The sequence below is a fragment of the Nelumbo lutea genome, chromosome 1 (genome assembly GCF_056320005.1).
Source record: "Nelumbo lutea isolate HS-2025 chromosome 1, American lotus-T2T, whole genome shotgun sequence".
Taxonomy (NCBI): domain Eukaryota; kingdom Viridiplantae; phylum Streptophyta; class Magnoliopsida; order Proteales; family Nelumbonaceae; genus Nelumbo; species Nelumbo lutea.
Window position 1 is genome coordinate 201,323,868 of NC_142684.1, and position 19,246 is coordinate 201,343,113.

General features: G+C 39.2%; 1 pseudogene across 1 annotated transcript; it reads right to left on the reverse strand.

Annotated features, from left to right (window-relative positions):
- Positions 1 to 15,474: 15,474 nt before the first annotated feature.
- On the reverse strand, positions 15,475 to 17,936 carry LOC148880385 (uncharacterized; annotated as a pseudogene). The gene has a single exon (XR_016104554.1). The product of XR_016104554.1 is annotated as an uncharacterized LOC148880385 (transcript).
- Positions 17,937 to 19,246: the final 1,310 nt, after the last annotated feature.

The window sequence follows — 19,246 nt, forward strand, 5'->3', positions numbered from 1 at the left end:
TAGAGACAAGGAAACCGCAAAAACATGATTTAATGCTGGCACAAATGAGTTGTATACATGGTGTCTTATGATTGGGAGTGCAGCAAGTTGTACAGGAGACCAATGTGCAGGAAGCAGCTATAAATCATTTTGGAAACAACATAGGTAGCAATGTAGCATCACGTAGGAAGTAGATCCAGACTACCAGCATAGAGGACTCGAATTGACCAAAAGAATGATAGAGGACTGAAGGGCATGAGCATGGAAGTAACACTGTTTGACAGTTTCTGCATGCCCTTAGCTTCAACCAGTTTTGATGTACTTTTGATGTTTAATGTAAATAAATGAAGTACACCTGATCCCTAGACGCGATTTTGGTACTGCACTAGGTGTTGAATCAGACTGTCTTTGATATGGCAATCAATGAAATCCTTAGCGGAGGTCAAAACTTGGGTATGTTGGGACGATCAAGAATTCATCTGAGTGGATGATCATAGTAACGGGATCAGCCCCTTTGTTGGACAAAGGTAATGATCGGGGATGCATTCTCTCTGATGGAAACCAAACTGCCGGTAGTTGATTTCAATCGTTGGAATTTTGTTTTGTAAAACTTATATATGATATATATCTAAGTATGGTTTCAAAATATTTGCAAATGGTTTTAATTCTCGGGATCCATGTAAATAGAGAGTGCAGCATTGTTCCTTGCAGTCGAGTTAGAGCTTATCTCTTGTCGGGCAGTGCTAGATCATTATGGGCTGAGAGGTTAAGTGTAAGGCCATTTGGGATGATACCTGATGGGCTAATCTTGCACCTGCCCACAGTCCTTAGGTTTTTATAAGATGGTTTGGCCTAGAGACCACTTAGTGCAAGTGTTAAGCCCATAGGGTCCATGTGATGGGCTCAAGGGGTTCACTAGGCTCACTAGTGAATTCGGCTTGACCTTGTAACAGAGATTGGGCCGAACCCATGTGGCTGGTGTGTAGATCAATGCTTGGGTCCCACGCCATAAAAAGAAACCCAATTAGGCAGCAGTTTGGAAGACATTTGAGCACTTGATTCTTATTGGGCCTAAAGATCATTTCAAACTGGGCTGATTTAATCAATCATTATTAGGGGGCGGATCTAAGATTAGGATGAGCCCAAAAGCTTATCTAATCTGCAAATAAGATTAAAAAGAATCCTAATCCAAATACAGATTTGGATAAGGGCAACTCCTGATATGATCATGAGATTTTTCTTAATCATTAAGCAATTGGAGGAAACCCTATTCGAATTACAAGAATTCGAACCCTAGGGGATTTACACACACAACACACCTTGCAGTTTTGATATAGGATCTTAAAAACCCTAAAGAAGAAAAGCAATTCGCCACCTTCTTCTCTAGCTTCCTCCTATTGCAACGGCCACCATCTACTGTAGTTCGATTTCTCTATCAGAAAAAGATCAAGAAAAGTTCTTGATATCAATCTTTGCTGAAAGGTTGATTCAGTTCGATGCTCATTGCTTCCAAAAGATTCTTGTGAAGGATTTAGTGTGTAGAACGCACTCTACTGGTTTTGTTCCACAGTTGTTATGTCATCTTCAGCAGGAACGGATCTTGGTGTCTTCTTTGAGCGTGAACACTAACTTTGAGAAATATTATTTCTCTGAATCAAGTATAATCACTCCCTTCTCTTTTGGTTCAAATCTAGTTCGGTTCTAGTTCAAGTAAGATATCAAGACCACCTTATCCATCAATGCAATACGGGTCCCCAATGAGGAAATTAAAGCTTGTGGGCCCAAAAAGTAATCTTTCATAACAAAAATGTAGAGGAAGTTCTATAGAAATGAAATAAAATTTACATTACTTCTCTGGACAAGCTTGCACAGGCTATGTTCCATCAATTATCCTACCAGATAGCACCTATTTCTCACACATGCAACATTTACCATGTCAGCATATAAATCCTCTACTCCTTTTTCTCCACAAACAGATCCGATCTTAAAGAGGGTATCATTTTCACGTAGTAAGCCACACTGTATAACCTAGATGTCAAATTCAAGACTTCTTGCAATTCAATGGTTACAGTTTCTAAGACATGGCATTTATTCATTTTCCAATCCTTGCGTATTTGAAGTGGCTTCTATAAATAGACACCTGCTACAAGTGGGGAAATGACATTCCATACTCAACGATCCCAAATTTTAGCAGTTGTGGGGAAGTGATGAACAGTTCTGGCCACCCTAGGAGTCATAGAGGCCAGCAACCAAGACATGATTGTGGCATTTTCCTTGCGCCACACAGTGTATTCAAGACTGCCAATTTCTGGTTGTTTCTTGTCTCCATCCAAATAGCCAGTGAGTTCACGAGAGGTAATGAACAGCATTGCAGAGACGGACCACTCTCTGAAGTTGTACTCATCCAGTAGCACACTTGTAATCTGCAAGCTGTGCAGATTAGGGTTTTCCAGGTTTGAGGACCTTGTGACAAGTCTGTTATCTCTAGAGGAAACTCCACCGGATAGTGAGGATATCCTGACTTCAGTCCAAGAGTTGTTCACAGTACCATAGGTGATTCTATTAAGGACTGGCCAAAGTGGTCCCTGTGTTCACAGTACTGGTAGAAGTGTTCACAATTCGGGTACAGTAGCAAGTAGAGGTTTGTAACTGAACCAGTTCACAGTGCTGGTAAAAGTTTAAGGCTGCAACTGTGTGGTGCAAAAGTTGCCGCAATTCTGGTAAAAAGTAAAGGTCTGTAACTGAACCAGTTCAGTCCAAGAGTAGGGCTGATAACCGACCTGAAGAAAATCTGTAACTGAAGTTGCCGCAGTTCTGTAAGAGTCTTGCTGATGCACTGAGACTGCAACTGTAAAAGCTAATGCACCAAAACTGCAATTGTAGAAGAAGCTAAGTCTTTACCACTTGTTCTGCACAAGTCTTGCTGGAGCACGAAGCTGCAACTGTAGAGGAAGTTCTCCCCCTCTCGGCTAGTGCTAGGATTGCTGAATTAGCCCTCAACCAGGTCTATCCTATGCTGACCTCTCTTAGTAGCCCAATAGCTACTACTTGCTGGAAATAATCTAGTAGGACATCTACTTCTGGGTCTTACTTCCCTTGAGTCCTACAACCAAGAGAAACCCTAGGTTCGAACTTGCTTTACTCTCTTACACTCCTAGGTCTTTACTGCAGCAACCCAGAAAAGAAAGAGAGAAGATGAAAAGACAGCAAGAGAAGAGAGTGCACCTGCTGAAACCAGGAAGGAGCTAATGCTCTAATACCATATAATCTGAAGAGCTATACTCGAAGTAGCAAGGAGGAGAAGAGAACCACAGAACTGAAGAGAATGTCAAACTGTACTAGGCAGTCGACCAGTCTTTTATTTATAGATGAATATAGTACAAGGTACAAGAAATTACTGGGATGCCCCTGATTAGTGATGGGACACCCAGATGACTTAAATCACTAAACAGGATTAGGCCCATTAACACAGGCCCAGTTACAAGATAAGTTAAACATAAGATTGGGCTAATAAGAACTCTTATCAGCCGAACATCACTCTAACATTCTAACATATATAGTCCAACCTCTAACCTACTGAGCCAATGACTAAAACCTTACCCTAACAATGAGTTAATGACCTAACTAGGAATTTAAAATGACCAAACCCCACACCAAAATTGTTAAATAACAAAATTACCCTATGCCTATGACTCGAAATTTAGAAAAAAAAAATCAGGAAAAAACTGAAGTTTCTTAGACTCAACTTGAGGACCACTTTGATGTTCATATCGCACAGACAATACCAGGTGGTTACCCCTGCCACCATCAGAATAAAATTGACCATTCACAAGGGGATTCTGATTATCATGAACTTTATTAGCCAGATGAAATTAACAATAAATTATATTCCATTATCAAAATAGCACCAAAAAAGATGTCAGACACATGCACTTATTTTTATTTTTGATAGTAAAATAAACTTCATTAAAATTAGGAAAAAAAAAGATACAAGAAAAGTGACCAAAAGTCACCTGAGAGAAGAAATAAGAGCCCTAAACAGTGATTTAAAAGGCAGACCTGGACACACGGTCAAGGTGCACTTTAGGGTCTGTGCTTTGCCTAGGCCCACACACAGCCCCTTTGAACAAGTGTGTGCCTGGTGCACCTAGCCATGCGCCTGGTGTGCTTTGTGCCTCAGCTCAGTTGTGTGCATTTGTTAATTATTGTGCTTTTTTTGTTTTTCTAAGCAAGTGGTTGGGCCAGGGGCTCTGCCCCAAGTTATAGCAAAAATATCCCATCACCTAGGCAACTAGACGACAAGGGCCCCCCCATCACCTAGTCTTGCCTCAGCACCTTGAAAACCATGCAGAGATATCTTCTTCACTGATGGAGCCTTTCTTCCTTTTCTTCTTTTCAGCCATTACATCTCAACTTGAGACAACCAAAAACCCTAAACCCTAAATCCCCAGTATAATAAATGCAACTTAGAGCAGGAAAATTCTACAGACACCTGCACATATAGATCAACAAATTCAGCATCTGCCAAAGTGACCATATCCCTAGAAAAGGCATCTAGTGTCCAGGTGTCAAGATGAAAAACATCCATCCCATTTCTCAAAATTCAGATACGTGTCACCTGGAAATTAGGTTAATATTTACAAGCAAATACCCTTGCCAGGGAGATCTAAAGGAGAAAAAATAGGAATAAATGGATTATCTAATTATTTGATTATAGACTTTTCTCTAAAACAATTATCACAACTTTCCATTATAGAATAGAAATCAGATGGTAGAGATCATCTGGACTGGTACAACGTTTGGTCCAATAACCTCTTAGGTGAGACCTATGACAAGACCAGTCCTAATCCTCTAAATAGACCTCCGTATGCACTATATTCACGATTATAGCCAATCCAAGCAATATAAAGTAGAACCTAAATTTCTCCTTTGTAAAACAAATATAAGAAAAAGGTTCTTATTTGGAAACAGGTCCACTTGAAAAGAGCAATGCTTCTTACCAACAAGAGTCAGACCACCTCAATCATCCCCCCAATGCAGGAACTACTCCTCAACCGCAGCCAAACATAAAAGAACCTTAAAAGTTGAAATTGCTCTCCTTAGCACAAATGTCATACAGCCACAGCATTTCATAAAACCAGCATACCAACAGCTAGTGCAACAGAGCAGAATCACTATTTTCAGTTCTAAAACAGCTCTAATCCAGCTAGACAAATTCCGCTACTTGTTCTCTGGTTAGATTGCTTTAGTTAATGTGATCAGTTGGAATGCAGCAAACTTTTTCAAGCTGTTAACAAGGTTATTGGGGTGAAGAATACTATGACAAATTATTGCACCAGGGCCCCAAGGTGGAATGAAGAGGTTCAAAATATATATAGATTAAAACAAGCATGTTACAAAGAAAGGAAAAAATCAGAAATGCAATAAAAGTGGAAAAAATATAAAACCATAAGAAAGAAAGTTAAAAAGAGAGCAAATGAAGTTAAATGTAGGGCCTTTGATGAGCTTTATCATAACTTAGGCACTAAAGAGGGAGAAAACTAAATGTATAAATTAGCAAAGATAAGAGAAAGTAAAGGTAGATATTTAAACCATGTTAGATGCATTAAAGATGAAGATCAAAGAGTCTTGGTAAAAGATGAGGACATCAAACAAAGATGGAAAAACTATTTTCGAAAAAATATATATATATTAAATGAACAACAGGGAAATGGTGCTAATGGAGGCACTAAATAAGATGAAGGGAAAGGCGTTAGGGCCTGATGGGATTCCAATAGAAGAGTGTGCAAAGGTATGGGAGAGGTAGGCTTGTTATAGCTAACTAAGCTATTTAATAAGATAATGAAAAAAAAATGTATGATGATTAGAAAAACAGTAGTATGGTGCCAAGAATCAAAATTTCATGTTGCATCAGCCCAAATTGACCAATACGTATTGTATTGGTGTGTCACCGATACATGAAATGCATGGTAATTCAGGGGTTAGGCAGGCCTTATACAACCCCCTTGAAAGGTTTGTAAAAAAAAAAAAAAAAAAAACTCAAAAATATATAATATATAAAGTGTCCTCTACAAAAGTCCTATACACCCCATCCAATGTGTCGAATTGTATCGATATTTGGAACCTTGATGGTGCCTATATTTAAGAACAAAGGTGATATACAAAGTTGTAATAACTATTGGGGGATAAAACCTATGAGCCATACTACTTTTGAGACAATTGATAGAAAACTTTGGAGAGAAGAAAGATCTCCATATGGTGTTCATTGATCTAGAAAAGGCATATGATAGAATTCCTCAAGAGATAGTATGGTGGGTCTTTGGACTTTCAACTCAGAGTTTTTTAAAGGAGTTTCTATTTCTGATCTTCAAAGAAATGCTATAGATTTTTTTGTTTTCTAAACAACTGTCTCTAATCACACCCCCCCCCCCTTCCCCACTCATCTGTTGTGGAAGGGGAGATAACCCTGTACTTTGATGGAAGTGCGTTTGGAAACTCAGGTGCAGCAGGAATTGGTGAATTAGTTAGAAGAAGAGATTGTACAATTAATTGGGCTTTCAGTGGACCAATTGGGATAGCCTCTTCAACAAAGGCTGAAGTTATGGTAGCATTAACTAGAATCAGGATAGCAAGAGATCTGGGCTACCAGAACATACTCATAAAAGGAGATTTGGCAAATAACATCAAGTGGCTAACTGACCCAGTTTTCTAAAAGCGCAAGGCGAGGCGCGCGACTTTTTAAGAAAGGCCCAAATTTTTTTTTTAAAAAAAGCTAAAAAATAAAAAACAAAAATCAGAAAATTTTAAAAATATTAAACATAATGTTAATAAAAAATATAAACTTGAACTTTAAAATAAATGTTTTAAAAAATCTATTATCTAAAATAAAAATACATAAACATAACATGTCAAGCGTATTCAAATGAAAATTTAAAAATAAAAGCAAACATATAAAGTATTTTCAAGCATGTAAAACCACAATCTCTTTTTTTCCTTAATTGCATTGCTTCAAGTAGCTAATGTGACGTAAAACATATTGCATTCTTGATTCTATGAGTCACCTTTGTACCACGCCCCTCGAGGCAAGCCCAAACAAGTCTATGTTAGGGTCTGAATTTTTTTTTTTATGAATGAAAATAATTTATTAATCCAGAAATTAAGGCAATACAGGAAACCCATGAAGAGGCACGAGCTGTTACCTCTTCTAGCAAAGTATTACATCAATTTAAAACAGGAATAAACAGAAATAAAAGTACATAGCAGCCCAAAATAAATGATCCCTTGAAGCCCCTTGCTTAGCTAGCCCATCCGCTAAAGTATTTGCTGATCTTCCCACCCAAAGAGAGGTAACTGTCATGTTTCTTGTGAGCCAGTTGACTTTCCTCAATAAGTCACTGTATCGCCACATAGCTGAAGCTGGCTCAGTCGGCCATCCCACAACAATTTTGGAGTCTCCTTCAACAACCAAATGTTTTTTTTATATATAGATAAAATTCAATTGATTTCATTAGAAGCAAATGATAAATAGTTCGTTACAAGCATCCCAATATGAGGCGCGAGGTGCAGCCTCACTCATAGATATAGAAACATCATAAAGTTACAATTGGGCCCAGTACAACTGTTCCCTAGTTACCCCTTGTTTAGCTAGAGAATCAGCAAAAGCATTTGCCTCCCTCCCCACCCACTGTATAGTTACCTCCATCTGCTAAGTTAACCATTTGAATTTCTTCAATTCATTTCTATAAACCCAGATCACTGAATCTGGGTTTTTTAGCCAACCCACCACCACCCTGGAGTCCCCTTCTATCACCAAATTTTCCAATCCTAACTCTCTTGCAATCTGTACACCTTGTAGGGCTGCGTACAATTCTGCCTTTAAGGAGTCTCCATTCCCCACTGGTCCTGAAAAGAGTGCTCTTAAGTTTCCTTCCTTGTCTCTGATGACCCCTCCTATTCCAGTTGGGCTTGGGTTGCCTTGACTACTCCCATCGAAGTTTAATTTCAGAAATCCTTCAACCGGAGGAGCCCAAGCCAACCTTGCCACAACCTTCTGCACTGAGCTAGAAGCCACTAAAGACCAATTCCTCCAAACATCACCAAATGTGAAATTTTTGAATAGTTCCACCGTTTGTAGCCAGTGTATAACCCTACTCATTACACACTCCACAATTTGTCGTTTGCTCCTTTCTTTCTCTTGGAAGATTCTGGCATTTCTCTCTTCCCACAAGGTCTACACCACTGCTGCTCTAGTGTACCTCCACATTACTCTTCCCCTCTTCTTCGGTAACACAAAGGTAGATGGGTCAAACAGCATTTTTATCTCCGTTGGCATATTCCACCTGCACCCAAACAAAGAGAAAAACCAATCCCATATATCTGTAGTAAAGGAACCCGAAATTAGTAAATGGTAACAAGATTCACCATCAGATTTGCATAGAGTGCACCAATTCGGGGAAATACATAGAAAAGGCCTCTTCTTTTGCAAATAATCCAGAGTGTTAATTTTCCCAAGAGCCACTTCCCAACAGAAGGCATGAATTTTAGGGGGAATCACCGAAAACCACACTTCTTTCCAAGGAAAGGACAGAGAGGAAGAGGATTGTCAAAAAGCTTTAAGAAAGGAGGCACAAGAAAGGGAACCTTTGGAGCTTGGGAACCAAATTCTTCTATTTGGACAAGAAAGCTCTAAGCAAACACTATCAAGAAGAAGGAGAAGCTATGACAGACAAGTTGCTTCCTCATTCCTCAAACCCCTACGAAATCTGAGATCCCAATTAAGACTCAAAGGCAAAGAAGAACCAAAAAAATTGAAATGACCTTATTTTTATACAACGAAATAGAATACAAAGAAGGAAAACCTCCTTTAAAGGCCGGTCACCAAACCAAGTGTCTTCCCAGAAACAAATTAAATTCCCTGAGCCAACATCATACCCGATGTACCTGAGAAACTGAGGGAGGAGGCTATGAATTGCTTTCCAAGGTGCTGCCAAGGTAGCCCTACGTGATACACTAGCATCCCAGCCATTCTCCAATCTAGCATGTATACTTTCCACTACTTCAACCCACAAATTTTCTCTCTCAAGAGGCCATCTCCATAACCATTTCCCTAACAGAGTTGTATTCTTCTTCCTTACATTCCCTAGACCTAAACCACCTTCTTCCTTTCTTTTACACACAACCTCCTGTTTTATTAAGTGGTCCTTTCTAGTCTCTCCCGGCTCCCAAAGGAAATCCCTCATATTTTTTTCTAATTTCTTTCTTCTCTTGGTGGAATCCTAAAGACAGAGAGAAACTAGATGGGTAGGTTAGCCAAAGTTGACTTTATCAGCGTGATCCTACCTCCCAAAGAGATGTAACTTCTCTTCCAAGCAGCCAATCTCTTTTTACATCTTTCTATAACTGGGTTCCAAAACCTATTTTCCTTCAGATTTGCACCTAGGGGAAGCCCTAAGTAGGTCAAAGGCCACGGGGTGATATGACATTCTAAGCAATTTGCTATCCTATGTAGGACCATCCCCTCCAAACTAATCCCTGCTATGCAACTCTTGTCCAAATTGATTTTCATATTTGACACTTTTTCAAACTTCTTGATTAGATTTTTCAATCTCCCGACTTTCCTAATGTCTCCTCCTTCACAAAAAATAATGATATCATCTGCAAATTGGAGATGAGTAAGTGGGACATTGTCTCTACCCACTCTCCAATTCCTAAAATCATCTTCTCTGTCTACCTTAGAGAGAAGTCTACTGAAGACTACTGAAGACTTCTGCCACTAAAGTAAAAAGGAAGGGTGATATGGGATCACCTTGCCTTAACCCTCTACAAGCTGGGAAGAAGTCTTTTACCACTCCATCAACGACGATAGAAAAATGACAAGATCGTACACACCCAAGCATCCAATTGCACCATTTCTGCCCAAACCCCCGGTGTAGAACTTTCAAAAAAACCCAATCTAACCATATCATAGGCCTTTTCTAAGTCCAATTTGCACACAAAACCTTCCTTCCTAGATCTCCTCATCTCCTTCAACTACCAAATATTGAACTCCTAATTGTTCTACAATATGAATACCTTGTGCAGCCACTAAGATCTCAGCTCTATTAGAGTCTCCTATTCCCACAAGGCCTGAAAACAAGGCTAAAATGTTGCTCTCTTTATCTCTCAACACCCCTCCTATCCCCAATGGGCCTGGGTTTCCTTGGCTACTACCATCAAAGTTCAGCTTTACCCAACCTTCAGGCAGAGGCTTCTACACTGCAGATTCCTTGTCCTTCCTCGTATGGCTATTGGCCACCACTTTCTAGTTTCTCCAAATATCATCAAAGGAAAATGTATGAAAGAAGTCCATAGTTCTTAACCAATGAATGGCCCTAGTCAAGATACAATCCTCAACAGCCCGAATGCTTCTTTCCTTTTCTTTGAATACCCTTGCATTCCTTTTTTTTGATAAATAAATTCATTTCCATTAAAATAATGATTGGATACAAGAAAATCCCTTTAAAAGCGCAAGGTGCCGCCTCTCCTAACAGCAAATACAAGAACTATAACAGAAGTTACAATGTTTCCCTATTTACCCCTTGTTTGGCCAAGGCATCTGGAAATGCATTAACTGATCTCCCAACCCATTGTACTGATATAGACATATTCCTTGTCAGCCATTTGAATTTCTTTAACTCATTTTTGTAGCCCCACGTGACGTCCTCCGGATTAATTAACCAGTCCACCACTGTCTTAGAATCCCCTTCAATCAGAAGCTGCTCCACGCCCACTTCTTTTGCAAGAAGTATTCCTTGTATTGCAGCAGACAGTTCTGCCCGGATAGAATTCCCAACACCTAAAGGGCCAGAGTAGGGTAAGACAACCTCTCCAGCCCTTCCAACAATCAGTAAAGGAGAAATTGTTAAATAAAGCTAAAGTCTTTAACCAATGTATTGACCTGGACATAATGCAGTCCTTCAAGGCTTGACTGCTCCTCCCTTTTTCTTCGAAGATCCTAGCATTCCTTTCTTCCCATACTGTCCATAACAACGCTGCTCGCATGCATCTCCACATTTTCCTTCCTCCTTTCTGGGGCCAAGAGAAAAAAGAAGGGTTAAAGGTTGTGCTTACTTCTGTTGGCATATCCCAACTATACCCAAACAAAGATAGAAGCCAAGCCCAGAGCTCTGCAGATACACTACAAGATAAATACAGATGATTACAATCCTCACCATGAGATCTACAAAGGATGCACCAGTTTGGTGAAATGCAAAGGCCGGGTCCTTCTCTTTTGTAGGTTATCCATCGTGTTAACTTTACCATGCCACACTTCTCAACACAAAGCCATAACCTTGGGGGGGACCAATCTACACCAACCTTCTTTGGAAGGGAAACTTTGTTGAGAAGAGGTTTGGCAGAGGAACTTGAAAAAGGAGCCACAGGAAAAAGACCCATTGGAGTGAATGGTCCAAATTCTTTTATCAGGTTTCGAGGGATCTAGCCAAACCTTGTCAAGGAGATACAAAAGAGTAGACAAACACTCAATTTCCTCATCCCTTAACCCTCTACGGAAACCAAAATCCCAAGAAAACGCTGGCAAATTTAAAATCGACGGAAGGAATTTTGAGATCACCTCTTTTTTATACAAAGAAACAGAGTACAAAGAAGGAAAAAACCCAACCCAAATGTCCTCCCAAAACCGATTAGAGTTACCAGAACAAGCATCATACCTGACACAACTAAGAAACTGTGAAAGAATTTTGTGAATTGATTTCCATGGTCCGGCTAGGTTAGCCCTCCTTGATGTACTAGCACCCCAACCACTTTCTAAAACTCCATGAATACTCTTCACTACTTCGTGCCAAAGTCTATCTCGCTCCAAAGGCCACCTCCACAGCCACTTCCCTAACAAAGCTGAATTCTTTTTAAGCACATTCCCTAGCCCTAATCCTCCTTCCTCTTTGCTTCTACCCACAACCCCCCAATTGATTAAATGATCTTTTTTACCTTCTCTTGGTTCCCAAAGAAAATCTCTCATCAATTTTTCCAATTTCTCTGCTTCCCTAGACGAAATCCCAAAGACAAAGAGGTAATAGGTAGGTAGATTCATGAGGGTAGCTTTTATCAAAGTGATCCTCCCACCCCACGAGATATAATTTTTCTTCCACACTACTAATTTCTTTTCGAACTTCTCCAAGACTGGGGTCCAGAACCTACTCTCCCTAGGGTTTGCTCCTAAAGGAAGCCCTAAATAGGACAAAGGCCAAGAAGAAATGGAACACTCAAGACACTCTGCAATCGCCTCAATCTCCTCAAAGTCTAGATTTACTCCGACTATGCAGCTTTTTCCTACATCGATTTTCATATTGGAAACTCTTTCAAAATCTCTAATCAATTCTTTCAGGTTTTCCACCTTCTCACTAAAGCCTCCCTCACAAAAGATCATCAAGTCATTTGCAAATTGAAGGTGAGTTACTGGAATTCTGTTTGTGCCTACTCTCCATCCCCTTATCACATCTTCCCTATCAGCCCTAGTGATAATTCGACTTAACACATCAGCTACTAAGGTAAAGAGAAAAGGTGAAAGCGGGTCCACCAAGTCAGGCACAACTAGATAGAATAATGACAAGAGCAGACACAACTAGATACCCAACTGCACCATCTTCCCCCAAACCCACACTTCCTCAAAACCTCTAGTAGAAACTGTCAGTCCACCAAGTCAGGCTTCCTCAAGATCAAGCTTACAAACAAATCCTCTCTGCTTGGACCACTTCATCTCTTCCACACATTCATTGGCAATCAGGATCTAATCAATTATCTGACGCCCTTGGATGAAAGCCCCTTGAGCCTACTCTAATACATCCCCACACCATTTTTCCGTTTTTTTGTAGGCCAAACAAAAAAAATGTCTAAAATTCTTATTTCTCACATAAAAAATAATGATTTTACAACTTTCATTGCCTTTTAGGAAGATATTTTCTTGCAATTAATGAATGAACCTAGGTGTGCGCCTTTTGAAAGGAGTGTGCCTAGGACCTGGCGAGGCGCATACCCCGAAATGCGCCCCACCTGTGCGCCTTTTAAATCACTGAGCTGATTCTGGCAATGGTCCATGGGCTTTAGCTCATTTCTTGGCTGAAGCTAGAGATATCCTTTCTAACTTAAAGCAAAGTTGGGTTGGATCCCTAGGAAACTAAACTCTACTACGAATGGCCTTGCAAAAGCTAGTGCTCATAGGGATTTTTTGTTTAGTGATAGCTTTCTTCCTACTTAACCTACAAGTTGTAATTTCTGTGTACAACTCATGCACCACCTGCTTTTTTTAATAAAGCTACCATTTTTTTTTAAAGTATGGTACATCTTTGAAAATGAAAGGTTTCAAAATATGTATATAGACCTAATTAAGGATATATATGAGGAGACAATAACCAATGTTAGAACACCAATAGGAAAGACTTCATATTTTATAGTTACGAGGATCTTTACCAAGGTTCAACACTTAGCCCAAATGAATTGACTAAACATATTTAGGAGGAAGTTCCATGGTCCATGTTGTTTGTGGATGGCATTATTTTAGTTTATGAAACTAATTAAGGATTAAATGCAAAATTAAGGTTATGGACAAATACCTTAGAAGCAACAAGCTTTAAAACAAGTAGAACTAAAACAAAGTATAAGGCATGTGATTTTAGTAACAATAGGAGTGTAAATCAAGATACACTTAGGATTGGAAACCAAAAGATAACTCAATGTGATCATTTCCGATACCTTGGTTCAATAATTCATAGCAAGGGAGAGATTAAAGAAGATATCACCCAAAGAATTAGAATAGAAGGGCAAAATGGAAGGGGTGCAATCTGGACTTTTATGTGATAGGCGAATACCACTTAAATTAAAAGGAAAATTCTATTAAACAATTACAAGGCCCACTATGTTGTATGGACTATGGAGTAGAGTGTTGGGCAGTCAAAATACATATCCAAAAAATGAGTGTGGCAAGAAAAGTGAACACTATGATAGATGAGTGGAAAAAATAGAAAGGATAGAATCAAGAATGAAGCCATCCGTAGGAACCTAGGAGTAGCGCCAATACTGTAGGTGATAAAATGAGAAAAGTAGATTAAGATGATTTGTTTATGTACATAGAAGACCATCAACAACACCGAATAGAAAAGTGATTTGTTACTAGTTGAATGGGTTAGAAGGGCTAGGGGTAGACCAAAAAGGACATGGATAGAAGTAGTAAGAAATGAATTAAGCGCTAATAGTTTAATAATGGATAATGCTTTAAATAGAACAGATTTGTGAAACAGGATTCATGTAGCCGACTCCATATAGTTGGGATAAGACATGGATGGTGATAATGATGATGTACAAAAGTTCTTTTCAAGAACATATTGATTGTTAGTGGATGCCGAATCTTTTGTAATGCTTTGGAAGCAAAGACAATATATGATTTAGGCAAGTGAACCAAACAAGTTTTAATAAATTTGAATGCACAGCACTTCCTGTATTAGGACAAATTCATGGTACACAAGAGACATCTATGTTGCAGCTTTACAAATATATAATAGGTTCCAACTGCAGCTTCTTAGAATAGTTTTTTTTTTCTGAATCATGAATAAGCAATAGAAATTGCAATTAGAATAAAAAATGTTTTCTGCAACACAACTGTACCTCACTTTAAGTCAAAGAATACAGTCCATAATGAATGATTGCAAGTTGCAACCATACGATACAGAACAAAATTCATTGCACCCTTGCCCATTAAGAGTGATTTCCAAAAAGACCACACATGGTAAAGGAGCAAAAGCCCTACTCTGAATGTGTAAAATGAATCAAATTGGCTCAGTCCATATGAATAAGGATCCTTACTCGGTTACTCCAAAGTATGTTTCCCCTACTTAAATCACCCCTCTGCCATCAAGAAAAAATATGTATTATTATAGTCAGCATAGAGACACGTAAAGAGTAAACAAATAAAATATATAAACAAAGGTGTTAACAACCTTCATATTACTAGAAAAATATCAATGGAATGAATATTAGCATAAGAAATCAATGACCATCATATCAGTAAAATGTGGTTATCTCCAAACCATTTGATAAAGCTGAATGTAACATTTTAAAGGCCTGCAGTGATAGATGTTTCAATTTTCATATTTAATGACAAGAAAGAAATCAAAGCTTCTTGCTATAAGAAGAGAAGAGGTATGAAACAGAAGGTGCTACATGCAAAGGAAATAAAGTATTCCAAAAAACAAAATTTATGAAAGTGCTTAGGACCAAAGTGTACCTTTGTGGGAGATGCTTCCGTTAAGATATCAAATTGGCATTTTCAATTTACATGAAGTCAAGGGAAGGTTCAAAACAGCAAACCAGCCTTGAGCATAATTTCTTCAGGACACATTGTCAGTGATGAAGGATTCCTTTGCTTTATGTATTTCTTGGGTTCTTCATCCCAACTATTAAAATGTATCATGCCTTTTAGCACTGAAAGTTTACACCAACAAATATATGATGAACAGACATTTATACCCTCTCAAGTTTGTTCGTTTGGTACAACATAATCATTCAAGGAATAAGACCCCTTTTTACCATATCATTTTGTAACTCAGTTGCTTCGTCCATTTTCCCTAGCTCAAGATACTTTCTTATTAGACAATTATAAACAGCTTCATCAGGAGGAACACCTCTTCCAAGCATCTCATTTAGCAAACTCCTTGCTTGTTGTATTTCACCACATTGAGAAAGGCCCCATATCAAAGAAGTATAAGCATGCAAATCAAGTTCAATGCCATCTTCTATCATTCTGTCCTTCAAACCAAAAGCTTCCAGAAGATTCCCATGCTTCAAGTTGCCATCCATCAAAGATGTGTAGGCAACTTTATCTGGAATCATACCCTTCCTCAGCATTTCATCAAACAGCTTCCTGGCTTCTTCCAAGCAATTAGTTTTACAGAGGCCATCAATTAGCGCTGTATATGCCAATACATTAGGTTGTAAACCCATGTCTACCATCCTACCAAAATGATAAGTTGCCTCTTGAATTGATCCTGCTTTGCACAACCCATCAATCAATGCACAGTAAGTCACAACTGTGGGAGAAACACCAAATTCTTGCATTTCTTTTAGCAAACTGAGAGCCTCTTTTACATCTCCTGCCTTAAAATAGGCATCCATCAGTGTCGTGTATATAATATGGTTTGCCATAAAACCACATTCCCTCATTTCCCCTACTAAAAATCTAGCTTCTTGAATCTTTCCTTGGTTGCAGAGACCCCATATAACAGTTCCATAGTGTAATAAATCAGGTTTGATGCATTTTTCTCTCATTTCTCTTAATAATTCCATTGCCTTTTCTATCTTTTTAGCCTTGAAATACCCCTGAACAAGTGCTGTGTAGAATTGCTGGTTAGCATTTATACCATCTTTCAGCATTGCCCTGAAAACTTCTTCTGCTTCTTCTACCTTCCCATCTTTGCAAAGACCATCTACTAAAGCTGTGTAGGTAACAATATTAAGATTATGTCCTGTGTTCAACATCTCTTTAACCAGCTTTAAAGCTTCAGCAAGGTTTCCTGCTTTACAGTTTCCATCTATCAAGGAAGTATATGTGTACTCATTAGGAGTAAGACCAACCAGTATCATATCCACAAAAAACTTAATGGCCGCTTGCATCATCCCCTCCTTGCAAAAAGCATCAATAAATGTACTAAAAGTTACAACATTGGGCTTAATCCCATTTTGCTTCATCTCATGGAGATAGACAAATGACTGTGGCATCTGCCCAAATTTACAAAAACAGTTGATCAGAGCATTGTAAGTTATCACGTCAGGATCACAACCTGCTCCCTTCATTTCCTCAAATATATGTACTGCATCCTCTAATAGTCCAAGCTTCCCATGTCCATCAATGAGAGAATTGTATGTGACAATGTCCGGTGAGAAACCCATGTCTTTCATCTGTGCAAATAAGCTTCTTGCAGTCTTCAAGTCCCCCTCCTTGCACATAAAATCTATCATTATATTGTAAGTAAAGACTGTTGGAGATATTTTGGCTGCAACCATGTCACCAAAAAACTTCCTGGACATGTCCCCTCGGCCCGACTTAGAAAGCCTGTGTAGAAGAACATTACAAGAACGTGCCTTTGGAAATATTTTAAACCTACTCATCCTTGAGAAACAGTCGCTTGCTTCTTCGAGTAATCCCAACTCAGTCAAGACACCAAATAGAGCATCAAAGACTCCATAACCGGAATTGCAAACACTCTTTGTCGACCACAAAATGTCGAAAACATCTGAACCAGCTGGAATCCTCCTGGAGGAAATGAGAATCTTCAGAAGTTCTTGCACATCAAAGTACATTCTAGCCCTAAATAATATGTGAACAACAATGCAATACGACTCGGCGGTGTGGCAATAACCCACTTGCTTTCCAGCCCAGTTGAAGAACTTCAGCGCTAACCGGGCGTCCTCTTTTAGCTCGACCAAGATCCTGGAAACCCTTATTGGAGCTAAAACTGAACGGAACAGCCTAACAACCCTACAATCGTCCCACCGTTCTTCTTGAACGATCTTACGTATCGATTCTCTATCTAAATCTTCTCCAAATTTGTCCGGTTTCGCTTCGGTCGTGAGAGGAAAACGAATCAAATAGAGAAAACTTGTGAACCAAATAAACACGGATGAAGGAAAAAGATTAACCTCCGCTAAACCATTAGAGGCGGAAGTATCAAAGCGACCAAACGACCGGTTAGGGTTAGAAACCAATAAGAACTCGCTTACTCGTTGTGAGTTTCTCCGTCCAATGCTCTGGAGGTTGCACAAGAAAACTAACATCTTTCAGGAGCCTGCTCCAATTAGCGCCATTCTCAGAGCTCAAACTGTAGCGAGATTGTCGGAAACCTGAGGATTCATTTTACAAGAAAGCGAATCCTTTTGTTAACTCGTGCCTGAGAGTCTCGTGCATGTGCATTTTTTCCCTTATTTTTAATGAAAATTTGAATCTTGTTTGGACTTCAGTTCTTCACACGCCATAGGGTGGAATCTGGTTATGACAATTCAACCCGTCGGTGCTTTGCCCCGACCCTGTTGGGGGTGTCTTTTGGAGGCAGGTTTTGGGGAAACCCGAAACTCCGGTGGCCGGGGATGGGTGGGAACGGTATTTCAACCCGTCCCCTGTCTCAAAAACCACTTCGACTAAAAATGTGTCAAGTTCATCTATGATTCTATATGACAACTTTTAGGGAAATTTCCCTATACGTATCCTGTAATTTAGGTATTTCAACCCATCCTCTGTCTCAAAAACCACTTCGACTAAAAATGTGTGTCAAGTTCATCTATGATTCTATATGACATAACTTTTAGGGAAATTTCCTTATAGGTATCCTGTAATTTAGGCTGAATATCAATTAAATACCTAAACCTTAAAATGCGGCAATCTATTATCCGAATTTTCATTTTGTAATAATCTAGTGCCTATCATTAATGGACCGTCAATTATGTATATCACGTGACCTCACGTGTAATTTAAGAATTTTAAAATATAAAAAATACCCTTAAAAATAAAATATATTGTTCATCATCTTCTCTTCTCAAGAAAATGAAGCAGAATCCAAAGGGCTCGTGGTTGGTTGCCACTCACCACCATCACCAGTAGGAGGATAAAGAGTTAAAGATTTGTTCGTCTAATGGACAGAACGCGTGTGTTGTTCTCGTGATCTTCATCGTCGGTCACTCTTGCTTTCCTCGTCTCTATTGCTCTTTGTATGTTACTCACATGTTTACTTCAACACTCTTACATTTTGATGGCAAAGGTACAAGTATATGAGTTTCACGATGTCTCATTCTTATAGTGGAGGAGATTTGGGATAGGATTGTTCAGGAATCAGGACAGACAAACTCGGTTGTTTTTCTTTGGGTTACTAAAATGCCCTCGAATTAATTAAAAGCTCTAGATCTCTTTCTTTTGTCTCACGGATTCCTAGCGATGGAGCAGAAGTAACTATTAAACGTGTTCATCACCGCTACTAATATTGGCTGAAGAGACGGGCTTTGCGATGAATGTTGGCTCATTGTCACTGGGCATGAGGATGGCAACCCTGTACTCGGTGTCGAGCGGTTGCTAGTGGGCTTTGTTATTTTCTCCTAGTTTCATGCGACGAAATAGTGGAAGGCTTTTACTGAGCACCCCTTTCAACCGAATAATCAGCGAACGCTAAGCGAAAACAAAGCAATCTCAATGAATAAACAATCTTCTCTAATCTATTTTGAGATTTGCTAACAT